This window comes from Coturnix japonica, chromosome 26 (genome assembly GCF_054131305.1).
Source record: "Coturnix japonica strain WE chromosome 26, WE-NBRP24, whole genome shotgun sequence".
In the NCBI taxonomy this organism is placed as follows: Eukaryota; Metazoa; Chordata; class Aves; order Galliformes; family Phasianidae; genus Coturnix; species Coturnix japonica.
The window spans coordinates 2,127,971-2,141,837 of NC_140688.1; the positions used below are offsets into that span (position 1 = coordinate 2,127,971).

General features: G+C 48.9%; 1 pseudogene; it reads left to right on the forward strand.

Moving 5' to 3' along the window:
* Positions 1–3,628, forward strand: part of LOC146756572 (zinc finger CCCH domain-containing protein 11A-like) — a 53,009-nt pseudogene extending 49,381 nt beyond the window's left edge.
* The last annotated feature ends 10,239 nt before the right edge of the window (positions 3,629–13,867 follow it).

Sequence of the window (13,867 nt, forward strand, 5' to 3'; positions counted from 1 at the left end):
ACCAAGGAGAGGTAAATGGTTGTCTGTGTTTGCTGCACAGATTCTCTAGGCTTTCTGCTTATTCTTTCCTGGGTGCGTTGTTGTTGGGAACACGCATATTCTGTAATATTATGTCAAATCTGAAAACCTAAGCTCTCGCTGGACTCTCTTTTAATCATTATGCTTCTCCTTTCTTGATGATGGCAGAGAAGGGTGCCAAGCCAGCAGGGGAGATCCATGTCAAAACTCTGGAAGAGATCCGTCTTGAGAGAGCGAATCAGCGAGGAGAAACCCCAGCTGCCCCCCAGGCAGAAGGGTGCTGTAAGGTGGAGGATCCCAGCTCCGGGGTGAGGCCTTCTCCTGCAGTTCGCATCAAAACCTCGGAAGCCCTGGCTGAAAGGAAACACAAACAACTGGAGGAAGAGAAGCAAAAAGTAGAAGAGGTTCTTACTGAGAAGAGAGCTAAGGGTAAATGGAAGAAGAAGAGAATTTTCCCTCCACCTGAGCCTGATAAAGTGAAACTGGAAGAGCCACCGCGTAAAATCAAGCGATTGGAAGAAGTGCATATTAAAATCTTGGAAGAAATCAAGCAGGAGAAAGCCCTGCGGATGCAGCAGATCGCAAAGCCAGCAGGTAACGAGGTGTTTCACTGTCTGCACTGCTGAAGTGCTTCCCCTGTCAAGCAAATGGAGTTTGCTTAGAATTGCCTGGGCTGTTTCTTACAACATGCAAAGGCAGGAAGTGCCAGGATGTCCATCCATGTGTTTTTCCATCGAATCCATGGTGTCTGCCTGCTTCATTCTGGAAAATTCATTTGCTGTGAGGTTTTGTAGTTCAGTTTCTCCTGTACTTTCTTTCTGCCATGTTTTTGGTGTGGCATGTTCTGTGTGTTGATGCCAAGGTTGCCTTCATCTTTGGCTTGTATTGCTTAGTTTGATATGTAAATGTATTTGAAAAGCATGGATTGATTCCTCAGCATGGGGGCCAACCTCTGTCAGAAAGGTCAGGGGGGTGAGTTATTCATTGGGGAGGTGAGAGAGGCTTTGTGAAGAGACAGCATGTGAAGGAGGGAAGAGCTTGGATACTGTATGGACTGCGTGATGCCGCCTCTGTCTGTGCTTTGTTATTGAATGTGAGGAAATAAGCACATGGAGGAAACACTGGCACTCAGGTTTCTTTCTATGCTTGCTGTTGACCAAGTGATTTTCTTTTTCTTTGTTTCAAAGCACCTGGAAGAGAAGAGGAAAAGACTGTGGAATGGAACAGGGCTGCTCCCAAAGCTGTCTCTGCACCCGCAGAGGTGAGTCCCTTCTGAAGATGGACACATTGACACAATTTCTTCACATGTTCTCATGTCTCACTGCTCACCATGTGCCACCATCATGAGTGCATTCCTACCTTCCTGCCTTTGGTGAAGAGCTGCAGCCACGTTTCACAATCCTGGTACTTTCAATGGCTTTCCCAGACAGCTTTGCACTCCTCAAACTCAGAATTGATCTGATTATATCTGGCAGAGAGGCAGTAACCCGTTTTTGAAACATCTCTAATCTGATTTCCTTCATACACTCTCCCTGGTGTTTATTCTTATTTTGCACTTACTTTATTTCTTTTTAGCCCTCGGATCAGAGTACACCAAATTCTAGAGCTCAAGCAAAGAGCCTTGAGGGGACAATAAAGAAGAAGCTATAGCTGAGACAACCGGAGAAGCTGAAGAAGGAAGTGGCTGCTGTGCCGGCTGCTGCTGAAGAAACAGTCAAAGGTAAAAGTGCAGAGCTTAGCAGTCCTGAATCCACCCTTCATGTTCAGCTTATCAGCTTGCAAAGGCCTAAGTGAAATCTCAGCACGGTGGGCAACAGCACTGCCAGGGAAACCATCAGCCCAACCTCAGGAGCAGAGAACTATGAATGAGTGTTGAGTGTGAGGTGGTCCTCAGAAGTAAAGGGACCTGAGTGCTCATGGTGGGTGCATGCCTTTGCTTAGTGCTAGAAAGGGAAATGCTTATTTTCTTAGTTCACTTGTGTTCCTTCCAGCCAGACTTCAGCTTGAGAACAAGGGACATACAGTGGCACTGAGCTGCAGACTTACCTGTGTGATAAACCCCTGGATGTATTTTGTGGGTCTGTTGTGGCTTGCACAGCGTCTGGTTGCACACTCTTGTCTGTAGCTCCTGCTTTTTCCTTTCTCTAGAGGGACCATGTATTGCTTTCTCCTGCTGTATGGCTGTTTCCCTTGTCTGGGTTATAATATGGTGTAGCTGTGCAGTTTCTTTGTTCCTTTGGTGGGACTGTTGGTATGCAGCACTCACTGTGGAAGATACTGCTGAGATTTGTGGAAAGAGCAATGTAATTTTGCTGGCCAGATGTATTTAACTGTGGAGAAGAGCTGTGGGAATGACAGGACAACCTGGACTCCTCTCAAGGCACAATTGTACCAGCTCTCTCTTCTTCCTGTAGCCAAAAGCAAGGTGTGTGAGAAGCCCTCGGATGGGAAAGCCAGCACCCCCACGAAGCGAGCAAGGAAGTGGAAGGCTGCTGAGATCTCCCCTTCTGCTGTGGCAGCTGTGAATCCTCGGAGAAGCACTGAAGAAGAGGAGCCTCCAGCTAAAAAGGCTAAAATAGCAGCTTTGGTAAGGAGGCGAGGAAGCGTCAGTGCTGTCCTGGTCAGGCTTACTGTTAATGTCCTTCAGGAGCCCCTTGGCCCCCATGTTGGGTTAAGGCTCAGCAGTGCTGAAGGAGAAGCGCTGTAGAGGAAGGATCTCCTGTGCAATCATTGACTTTGTCTTCCTTCTTTCCAGACTGCTGCTCCAGCCCTGCCGGAGGTCAGCCTGCTCACCAAGGCCGTAGAAGATGACACTGAAAAGTTCATCTCGGAACTCTTAGAGGAAATGGAAGGACAATATGACTTGGAGCTGGAGAAGGACGTGGATGAACTCCATCGTGAACTTTCTGAGATGATTGACAGTATATCTGAGTAGTCTTATAGCATATATATATATATAAATAAATATTTTAAAAGGCTTCACAATGAGTCTTAAAGCACAGCTGAACTGGTAAAAGATTGGCAGACTGCATTCCATTGTCCTGAGTTTTCCTGCTGGTCAGAGTTGAGGTCCTGTGCATCCATTCCCTGATCTAGGTTGGCTCCTTTCAGCAGCAAGAGGACAAAGCAGTTCTGTGACAGCCCAGAAGGACGTCCATCTGTGTGCTGCAGTGCCTGGCAATTGATCTCCTGATCCAGTGACGCTCTGAAGGCTTCAACCTCATGCTCCTTCCTTCCTCCTCCCTTGGCCATGCTCAGCGTTGGGTGCAGCTGGAAGCTTCTTCAGTGCTCCCATTTCTTGGGTAGCCCCTATGTCTAGCTTGGAGTTCTGCCAGCTCTTGAGTTTTTTTGGTGTATGCTTTTGTTTTTGACTTGAATCCTTTAAGGCAACTTAATGACGATGTGGGGGTGGGAGGGAGCAGAATTATTCTGGTGTTTTGGACCAAATGTGCCACCAATGATGGGGGGTGCTCCCTGCCTTCCAGTTATCAGCAGTGATGCAGCAGCAGTGTGAGAAGCGGGAGCTGCATGCCACAGCTGCGTTATTCCCTCCTTTCCCTTTTTCTGGACTTCCAGTGCTGTTTGCTGGCAGAGCGCGATGCTGGGCTGATGATTTCTGGAAGCCAACACGTGTGCGCTTCACTTGTCTCAGTTCAGTGTGCAGCCATCCCAGCCCTGCTGTGGGCACAGTGCAGCCCTGGCCCTGCTGGAGGACGCCGTGGTGACTCTGTGCTTCAGCAGGGTATTGAGTGGTTTTCTGCTGCCTCTGGGTGGAACTGTGCCCATGTCGTGTCTGCCATTGTTACTGTAAATATTTTATCCTTTCCTTTTGTATTTGCCTTCTATTTAAGATATTGTATGAACATAGTCAGGCTCCTCTGTTTGTGCCGGCGGCTCTCAGCTGAGTTTTTAAATAAACCTGGCACAGGACAGCAGTGCTGTACGTCTGCCTGCAGCTCTTGGAGGGAGCAGGAGGGGAGCCAGGAGTGCTGCTCCAGCAACATCCTGGTGCTGCTGCCACCAGGGTTATTGCTGTGCTGCTGTTATGAGCTCCATGGAAGAGATGAGCTCCAGCACGGCCTCCTCACACTTATTTGGTTCTGAAGCCTTCAGTTGCTATTGGCCGTGGCACATTCCATGCAGTGTGAATCTCTCTAACAGACATAACTGTATCAGTGGAATTGTGGGGGCTGGGAGGGAGGACACAGTGCTGCTGAGAGCAGGGCCAGGCAGCCCAGCATGCTCAGCACCACAGCCAGGTGAGGCTGGCAGTTCAGTTACAGTCTTTGCACTCCCTGTGCTATCTGCACCGCTTTGGCATGAAGACATGACTGGAAAGTTCATCCAGGATTGGGCTGAGCTGTGCTTCCCCCCCATAACCCACAGTGCTGCCACAGCCACATTCTGAGGGCAGACACCCAGCTTCCATAACCAACCATGCACTGAGGCTGAGCTGCCCACACCCCACATCCCAACCTGCTCCTCTGCAAAACATCTCCACTTTATTCCATACAAATCCCAGAGCATCCCATTCTTCCCATCCTGCAGCGGGGAGCGGAGACAGCCACAGCTCCCCATGTCCCATCGCATCCCACTCCAGCTGCCCTGTGTTCCTCAGTGCTGCAGCAGCCGGCTGTAGGATCCACCGCGGGTCCTCAGTTCGGTGGGTGTCCCCATCTCAGCCATGGTGTCATGCTCCAGCACCACAACATGGTCTGCCTTCTCCAGCATCCGGGGTTGATGGCGGATGAGCAGCATTGACTGGTCCCCCCTGTTGGGCATTGGGTAGGTTTGTGGCGTGGCATTAAGCTGGTACATTCGGTGTTACACACTGTGTGTGAGTCCCGTCTGATCCCATGTGCGGAGGCACGGTACTTTCACACAGCAGCCTTGATTTGTCGCCGGATCGGGAGGCGACAGCCTTCATGTCAGAAATGTGGACAAATGCTTCTGTTGTCTGAACCGTCTCTTGGCCCTCAGCACAATGATGCGCTGCCTTTCCAACCCTTCACAGCACTGCTAGGTGCCAAGTGCTGTGCTTTAAGTCTGTTGTACGATGAGTGGCAGCAGAGACTTTCCAAGTGAAATGCTTCATGCTGTAGATAAACAACATCAACAAATACAGCTGGGTTAATGTGGTCGTCTTCCTGTGGCATATTAGTTGAAGCAAAAAAGAAAATCCCCATCCCTTCTTGCTGGTGCTCTTGGCCACCCCCAGGAAGGGCTGAAAAGCTCTTCCAGGTCCTTTCCTTTGAGCCTTTGCTGCAGAGGGTCCCCACAGATTCCATTCCAAGATCTCCCTAAGCCTCCCTGTTTCCTACAGCTGTAGGCACTGATCCTAAAACAGCTGGGCTCTGTTTCCAGCCTGTGGGACCCCAGGAGTTCCTCACACCATCTTCTGCAAAGCCAGAGCTGCCCACAGTCCCCCACAGCCACTCTTCCCACTACATACGTCAGGGTGCGGATGCAGTGCGCTGAGTCCCAGATGTCCCCGTACTTTGATGTACGACGTTGACACGGTGAACACCAACCCCGTGTGGCTGCAGTACTTGATGGAAACAACATTATTTGGGTGACCCTTGAGGGAAGCAATTTCCTGACCCGTCACCAAGTTCCACATCTTACAGCTCCGGTCTGTAGGAAGAAGAACGTGACTGAGAGAGTTGGGCTGGGGAGTTCCTCCGTGGCGTGGAGGCACCGACTCCTTCCCAAGCGCTGCCTCCCACCACCCACAGCTCCACTCCAGGGCAATGGAGAGAGCCTGCTCCAGCACCTGGACGTCAGAAGGCAGGGACAGGGGAGCAGCCCAGAAGGAGCCATCCCTGCCATGCACCCCAATTCCCCACGCCAGCCTGGGGAGATCTATGAGAATAGCGCATAAAAAGCCAGCAGCCCCCACACCTGTTCTGTCCAACATATACCTTTTTAGGCAGTGAAAAGCAGTTCATCGGTGGCTTCCAGGCAGAGCACAGGCTTGGTGTGTCCTTCTGCCACAGAGACGCACTGCAGTGGGGCTGTCCGGGCATTCTTGGTGCCACCCACTGGATTAATGATGCCCCCTGCATGGGAAAGAAAGAAGGTGGGGTAGGTATGTGGAAAGGCACAGCACTGTAAGGTCCTACAGGCATGGGAAAGCACGAGCTGCCTCACCCCCAAGCATCTTCCACTTCCTGGTAGGGCAATGGGCCCCTCCATCTGAACTCAGGCATATCTGAGCAATCATCTTCATGGAAATTTTGGCATCTCCCCACTAGCAGCCCCTGCCTAACGGCTCTGCCCAGGTGACACAGACTGTGAGACGTGATGCTCACGGCCTCTGCTCTGAGCCAGGAAACTCAGCTCATTGGACCCCAGCTCAGTTGAGGACAAACTGCAATTTCTCCATCCTGAAGCTCTGCCAGGAACGCTTCATTAGACCAATTTCATGGCAGTTCCTTCAAGCTGCCAGCCAGCCTGTGGTTGGCAAAGTTTGGAAACGGAGCTGTGCTCCTTTTAAACCCAAAAGGATGACAGGGGGCAGCACTGGCATTTGCACCCAGCACCCTGTCCCCGATGCTGGCTCAGAGGATCCATCCTCACCAAACCTTCTTCCAAGGGACGCCCTGCAGGCACCTCATCCCTCCGGCTACAGCATCTGCCAATCACTTCCACATCAGAGTGTTCAGAACACTGAGGTCCAGCAGCCCCACTGCTGCAGTCCTGAGCTATGTGGACACCAGCAGCTCTTTCCTGCTAGCATTCCAAGCGCTGCCTGGGGCTCTGAGCTATGCTAAATCTTTTCCTATGAGTAGGCAAAACAAGGCAGGAGGCTGGAGAAGGGCAGGCCCAGGGCTGCATGAGGTCTGCATTAGTCAGGAGGGTGAAGGTAAGCTCATTAATTCGGGTTTAGAAGTCACACGCGTGCGATCTCCTTCTCAATTAGCAGCTTTGCTCACACATTCAGCAGCCCTCCTCTGACCCCTAGTGTTGCTACTGGTCTCGAAGTGACACCGAGACCAAAGGGAAATCCCGGCTCCCCAGGGTGAGATGCGATCAGAGCAAACAGCTCAAGGTGACAAAGCACACATGCGCCTGGAGCCGTGTATCCAGTGGTTGCTGAGAGCAGAGCACCCATCAGCACCAGAGGTGCTCCTAAAGGGCAATGAGAAGGTTGTCCTTGCACTGGGACAAACTCAGGAGCACATTCAGCCCGAGGCTGAGCTCTGCACAGCAGTGACTTGGCTTCTGGGGCAGAGAACTCTGCTCACACAGGACCCAGCACTGCAGAGATACGGCCAAGAGTGGGGAACGCCTGCACGTATTTCCCTGGAAGATGCTTGCAAGAAAAACACACTGACAGTGCCCAGTGTTGCTCACCCCAGCATTACTGTCCTGCTGGAGAGCCAGGGATGGGACAGGACATGCTGACAAGAAATGACACAGAGTGTGTGATGAGGACCTCAATCTGCTTATTATGTGGATAATGCGGAGAGGTCTGGCTGACGGAGCTTCTCACTGTGTGAGTCGGTCAGCATTAGAGAAAGCCAGCATGGAGTTCTGTGAGCTTTTGCAGGGGACGAAGAGGCGCAGAAGCTGCTACCCACCCTTGGTGCTCTTAGAAAGTTAACTGAATCGGCCAAGGAGGAGCGGGAGTTATGGCTAACCTGTTTCCTGCAGGGGTGAACCCCAGAGGTTTGAGACCAAATGAGGTTTGGCAGATGGATGTCACAGACTTCCCAGAGTTTGGGTGTTTCCGTCACTTGCATGTCACAACTGACACATGCAGTGGTTTTCTCTGGGCTGTGGCACAATCTGGACAGACCGCCATGCATTACATAAAAGCGTTGTGCATGGCCATCACTGTCATGGGTGTACCTCATGAGTTAAAGACTGACAATGACCCAGCATATAGAAATGCATGTTTTGGACGCTGGTGCACAGCTTGGGGCATTAAGCATATCTTCAGCATTCCCGGCAGAAGCACCTGCCAGGCTATTATGGAGTGTGCACATCAGACCTTGAAGGGGCGTCTTAGTGCGCTTAAAGTGGGGGGAGGGCTGGAGGGGCCTGAGCTGTGCCCACACGCTCTCCTCCTGCGTGAGAGAATTGGATGGGAGACCATCAGCTGACCGAATGGACACCAATAGGTCAGGTCCTGATCAGACCCGATGGAGGGCCATGGCTCCCAGACCCTATGCCACTCCTCGTCATGGGCAGGAAACACATCTGTGTCAGGACCCCAAGTGGGCCCTGCTGGCTGCCGGCACGTTGGGTTAAGCCGGCACCAAACGACGAGCCATCCTGCGCACCGTGAGGATCCGAACATCTCAGCACCGGTTTTGGTCAATGTCTCCTTGGTTAATGTCTCCAGTGCAGCCAGTGATTTGACGTCAGCACTGGGCAGCGGCTGCTGGTAACGGCACATGAGACTGCGTTGCTCCAAATGTGCCTGAAGGTCCGAACTGGGAATCCAGCCTTCGTGCCGGACTGATAGTTCGTGAGCGGGGGAGACCTTGTTCCTGGATAGTCCCCCAGTGGTGGACATTCAGAACGATTCTGCACAGCCAATATGTTTTTGTCTTCTTATTTGGTTATGGAGTGTGACATTATAATGCACACTGGACAGAACTGGAATGCCACAAAGATTCTGTACAATAGTGTTACATTGAACTTGGAAAAGTTGTAACTCCATTGTGTACTGTGCTGTTATCTTGAACTTGAATGCACTGTTCTCTACAAGTTGACTAAGTGTTGCCATACAGCATTTCACAATTGTTAGGCAGATTGCTGTTGTGTGCTTTCAGGATTGTAGGCACTACAGCTGCATCACTTTGGTATGTTATTATGACAGTTTAATTGTTTTTCGCATATGTTTGATGTTTGAATCATTTGCGGAATAGCCTTAAATGTGCGAATCACCTTTGGAGTAACAGGGAGTACGCGGGGGAACCTTTACAGGGGCTGGAGATGATAAAGAGGGGGGAGATGTTGGGTATTGGGCAGGTGGTGCCTGCGTGCACCAGGGCTGGAGTCAGGGAGGTCACAAGTATCTGATGGGGCGGTTCTAGATTCTAGAACCCTTGCAATTGTGAGAACAGAAGTGCTGAGCTGTGTGCGTGTTCCACGGTGCAGAGTCCAGTGGCAGTTGGTGCCCGGTGTCTGTGCTGAGCAGCATTGAGGTCTTTAGGATCGTAGGAATCTGCCAGAGAGGAATCTGTTGTGAAGGTACTAAAGGTAAAAAGGCAGCATTTCTATCAGTATTATAGGAGGGAAGGAAACTTTATCCTTAACTGCTGTTTTTGTTCCCTTTGTCATGCAGTCAGTCCAGCAACTAACTTGAGAACCCGACTTCTCCTCTCTTTAGTTTAGATTTGGGAAAATTCCCTGAAAAAAAAATTATTTTTTGGAAAATTCACTAGTGTTTGTGTGAGTAAAAGGTTCCAACCTTTCCTTATTGACTGTCAGAAATGCTTAGCACAGAAAAGTGCAGCACTTTAATGAAAGAGTTCCGAATCACTTGAATTTGATCTTCTGTCTGTCCTGGTTGTAGGTTTTACTGCATTTGATACCTTAAAAAAAAAAAGCAACCAACAAAACAAACGTAAAATACCAAAATATTTGATTTTTACATCAGAAAAGAAAAAAAACCGACCCAAACCCTTGTTGTGGCTGAGCAGAACGTGCTGCAGCTCCATGCAGTGCTGAGTTACAGTATTCAGGCACATGTGTGTGGATTTGTGTATCGATACGCACTGGCATGCTTTTGCTGTACAAGTAACAAAGACAGGGGAAGGTTTTAGTGTTTTCTTCGTAGGTGAAGAAACCTTGAAGACCAGAAATTCCAACTTACAGAATTTGACATTGGCAAAGTGAGGAGGAAAATTCTTCCTACCCCGTTATTCTTAATTGACGGATTCAGTGTTGGTTCAGCCTACAGGAGAAGTGAACTGCAAGGCTTTGAAGATCGCTGTCTTTGCTGAGGTTGTCCAGGTGGGTGAGCTTGAAGACCTGCAGCGGTCAGACAAATGTGTTGGGGTTACTCACTGCTGTCACTCGTGGTGTTGAAGGAGGGGCTCCATTGGAGGGCTTGCAGCCGTGCAGCCCAGGGGCTCTGTGCTGAGTCAGGGTGATGTTACTAGAGTTTGACCAGTGTTGAGGAGGGCAATGTTTTGAAACAACTGCTCCTGAGAGACTGATTGAATGAACAGAAGAAAGCTGGGAAGATGATAGATAGGAGCACAGCTCAACTTTATGTGCTTCTGATATTTCAGTTTTTTCTTGCATGCTCAGCTTCTTTCTGCTCCTGTGGCCTTTGCCTTGCAGGTTGTTTTCCTGAATTTAAGCTTTTACTGGGTGAATGTTGTGTAGGGGGGAATTTCTTTGTTCGCCCAGTAGCCAGTTGGATGGGCAACTGGAGACTCAGCATTAATCTGTGTGGGTTTTCAGCCTTGCTTGCCATCTTTGTGCAGTGGTTGTAAGGTTAGGATCAAAGTTTTAAATTGATCCTTTTCTTCCTGTAGCTACTCTGCTGAGTCCACCAGAGTCTGCAGGTGACGATCCGAGGGCAGCTCAGATAACAGTGCAGCAGAGCAAGCTTTCTGTGCACTCCGATCCCTTTCCACAGTCATTGGAAGTGATGGAAGTGGAAAAGTCAGAGACTGTCCCAAGCCCGACACATCCTCCCGTTGTCATCAATTCTGCACATGATGACAAATGTGATGGTGAGTGTGGTTGATTTCCTGGTTCTCTAGTAGTTAATCTATTCACATAGGCTGCTTCTATGGGTTTACCAGGTAAGTGTAGCTGTTTAAATAAAGAACCCATCTGTAGTCACTTACATTTGTACTTAAGAATATTAACTGTGGGCTGAAGTGTCATTGTATGAGCTACATAAATATGGGAAATCTGATTGAATTCCTACCGCGTAACTGAAGAGACTGATTTTTTCTTTCCTTGTACAGACCAGCTTTCTAAGGAGAGAGAAGGAATAAAAACACCTATCCAGCAACCAGCTAAAGAAAACCATCATGGATCGCGGATCATTTCCATCAGGAAATCTAATGCTGATACCAAACAAGGTATTCCAGGATTAATCAGAAGCACTTGCCAATTAACTCCAAAGCAATTTATTGAACAAACACAACAGAACATAGGGTTGCTGAATGGACTCGGCTATTTCCATGATCTTGTTCCTACCTCGTATCTTCATGTGCCTTTCAGATTAGGAAGGTAAACTCCTTTGTTTACAGCATTAGAGCACGACGAGGCCACAGCATGGAGTTTAAGTGCCTGTATGTGCATCTTTCCAACCAGTGGTGAAAGCCACATTTGCTGATAGAGGAATCTAATGTCATATGGATGGGATAAAGTAAGGGATAAAACCTACTTTTAATATCAAGAAGGATGAAAGGAGGGTATCAGACAGACGTCAGGTCCATGGTGCTCTTAGCTGTGGGGAGAGCTGACAGGGTTTGTTCTGCATGCTTCTGAGCAGGAGGCAGTTTGCAGAGCTGTGGTCCTCAGCGTGTGCCTCTGTCCTTCAGTCTCATTCACTGCTCTGTGTTCCCAGATGACAGTCTGAATTTTGGAATAAAAACACTTGAAGAAATCAGACTGAAGAAACAAAAGGATAAAACCAAACAACAAAGTGGTGAGTTCATATGCCCTACTTTGTTATCCTTCTGATAATACTCAGATAGCTGGCACTGTGTTGGGGAATAGAGCCGTGCAGTGGTTGTTGCACATTGGACAGTAGTGAGTAACAAATGCGCTTTGGTCTTTGTGACGGTTCTGTCAGGTTTGTTTTTGTTGTTGGCAGTGGCTTTTCTTTTTCCTGTTGTAAACACTGTCTGTTTGTTCACTTGGATCAGAAGGGCCTTCAGGAGCTCCTGCTCATCAGCTCCAATCTCAAACTGTTCCTGTGCCGAAGAAGGAGAATGTGCGGACACTGGTCAGAACTGTGACGCTGTCTGCAAAGCAGGGTAATGATGAGTACCTTTGTTTCCATTTGGTGGCTGCTAAGTGGAATGGATAAATTACAATTGGGACTTACCCTAAGTGCATTACAGTTGCAATGTTATTTTCTGTCAGGGCTGTCAAAGTGGTGTCTTTGTTTTGGGTGGGAAATGAGCTCACAGGTCAGTAATTCTGTTGGTTTCTGTCAAATAAGCACTTTGTTTTTCTTTGTTTTAGGGGAGGTGCCTGTGATTAAACTGAATATTGCTGATAAACCTGGAAAACAGGAATCCTCTGTAGGTAAGGGCTGCTTGTGAGCTGCTGTTTGGCTGCCTCCACGTAAATGGGAGAGCACTGCTGAAGCAGGAGGGAGGAAAGTGTGTCGTGGGTCTGTGATGACTCCAAGTGGCACACAAGTGTAGCAGCTGGAAGGTGAATTTGAGAACATACACTTGGAGAAACCAGAGTTTGTGGTTGACTTGTAAAAATCTTTCTCCAAAGGAATTATCTTAGGAATGTTGTTGTTTTCTCTCTGTAGCTGATGTCAGTGGCCTTCCGCTGAAGCGCAGCCTCGCAGAAAGGCTGGGGAAGAAGATCAAGATTGACAGAGCACCAAGGAGAGGTAAATGGTCATTGGTGTTTGCTGCACAGATTCTCTAGGCTTTCTGCTTATTCTTTCTCAGGAACGTTGTTGTTGGGAACACGTATATTCTGTAATATTACGACAAATCTGGAAACTTAAGCTCTCGCTGGACTCTCATTTAATCATTATGCTTCTCCTTTCTTGATGATGGCAGAGAAGGGTGCCAAGCCAGCAGGGGAGATCCATGTCAAGACTCTGGAAGAGATCCGTCTTGAAAGAGCGAATCAGCGAGGAGAAACCCCAGCTGCCCCCCAGGCAGAAGGGTGCTGTAAGGTGGAGGATCCCAGCTCCGGGGTGAGGCCTTCCCCTGCAGTTCACATTAAAACCTACTCGGAAGCCCTGGCTGAAAGGAAACACAAAGGACTGGAGGATGAGAAGCAAAATGTAGAAGAGCTTCTTACTGAGAAGAGAGCTGAGGGTAAATGCAAGAACGAGAGAATTATCCCTCCACCTGGGCCGGGTAACGTGAAACTGGAAGAGCCACGGCGTAAAATCAAGAGATTGGAAGAAATTCATATTAAAACTTTGGAAGAAATCAAGCAGGAGAAAGCCCTGCGGATGCAGCAGGTCGCAAAGCCAGCAGGTAAGGAGGTGCTTCACTGTCTGCTCTGCCAAAGTGCTTCCCCTGTCAAGCAAATGGATTTTGCTTAGGATTGCCTGGGCTGTTTCTTACAACATGCAAAGGCAGGAAGTGCCAGGATGTCCATCCATGTGTTTTTCCATTGAATCCGTGGTGTCTGTCTGCTTTATTCTGGAAAATTCATTCGCTGTGAGGTTTTGTAATTCAGTTTCTCTTGTACATTTTTTTTTCTGCCATGTTTTTGGTGTAGCATGTTCTGTGTGTTGATGCCAAGGTTGCCTTCATCTTTGGCGTGTGTTGCTTAGTTTGATATGTAAATGTATTTGAAAAGCATGGATTGACTCCTCAACATGGGGGCCAACCTCTGTCAGAAAGGTCAGGGGGGTGAATTATTCATTGGGGAGGTGAGAGAGGCTTTGTGATGAGACAGCATGTGAAGGAGGGAAGAGCTTGGATACTGTATGGACTGCGTGATGCCGCCTCTGTGCTTTGTTATTGAATGTGAGGAAATAAGCACATGGAGGAAACACTGGCACTCAGGTTTCTTTCTATGCTTGCTGTTGACCAAGTGATTTTCTTTTTCCTTGTTTTAAAGCACCTGGAAGAGAAGAGAAAAAGACTGTGGGATGGAGCAGGGCTGCTCCCAAAGCTGTCTCTTCACCCGCAGAGGTGAGTCCCTTCTGAAGATGGAC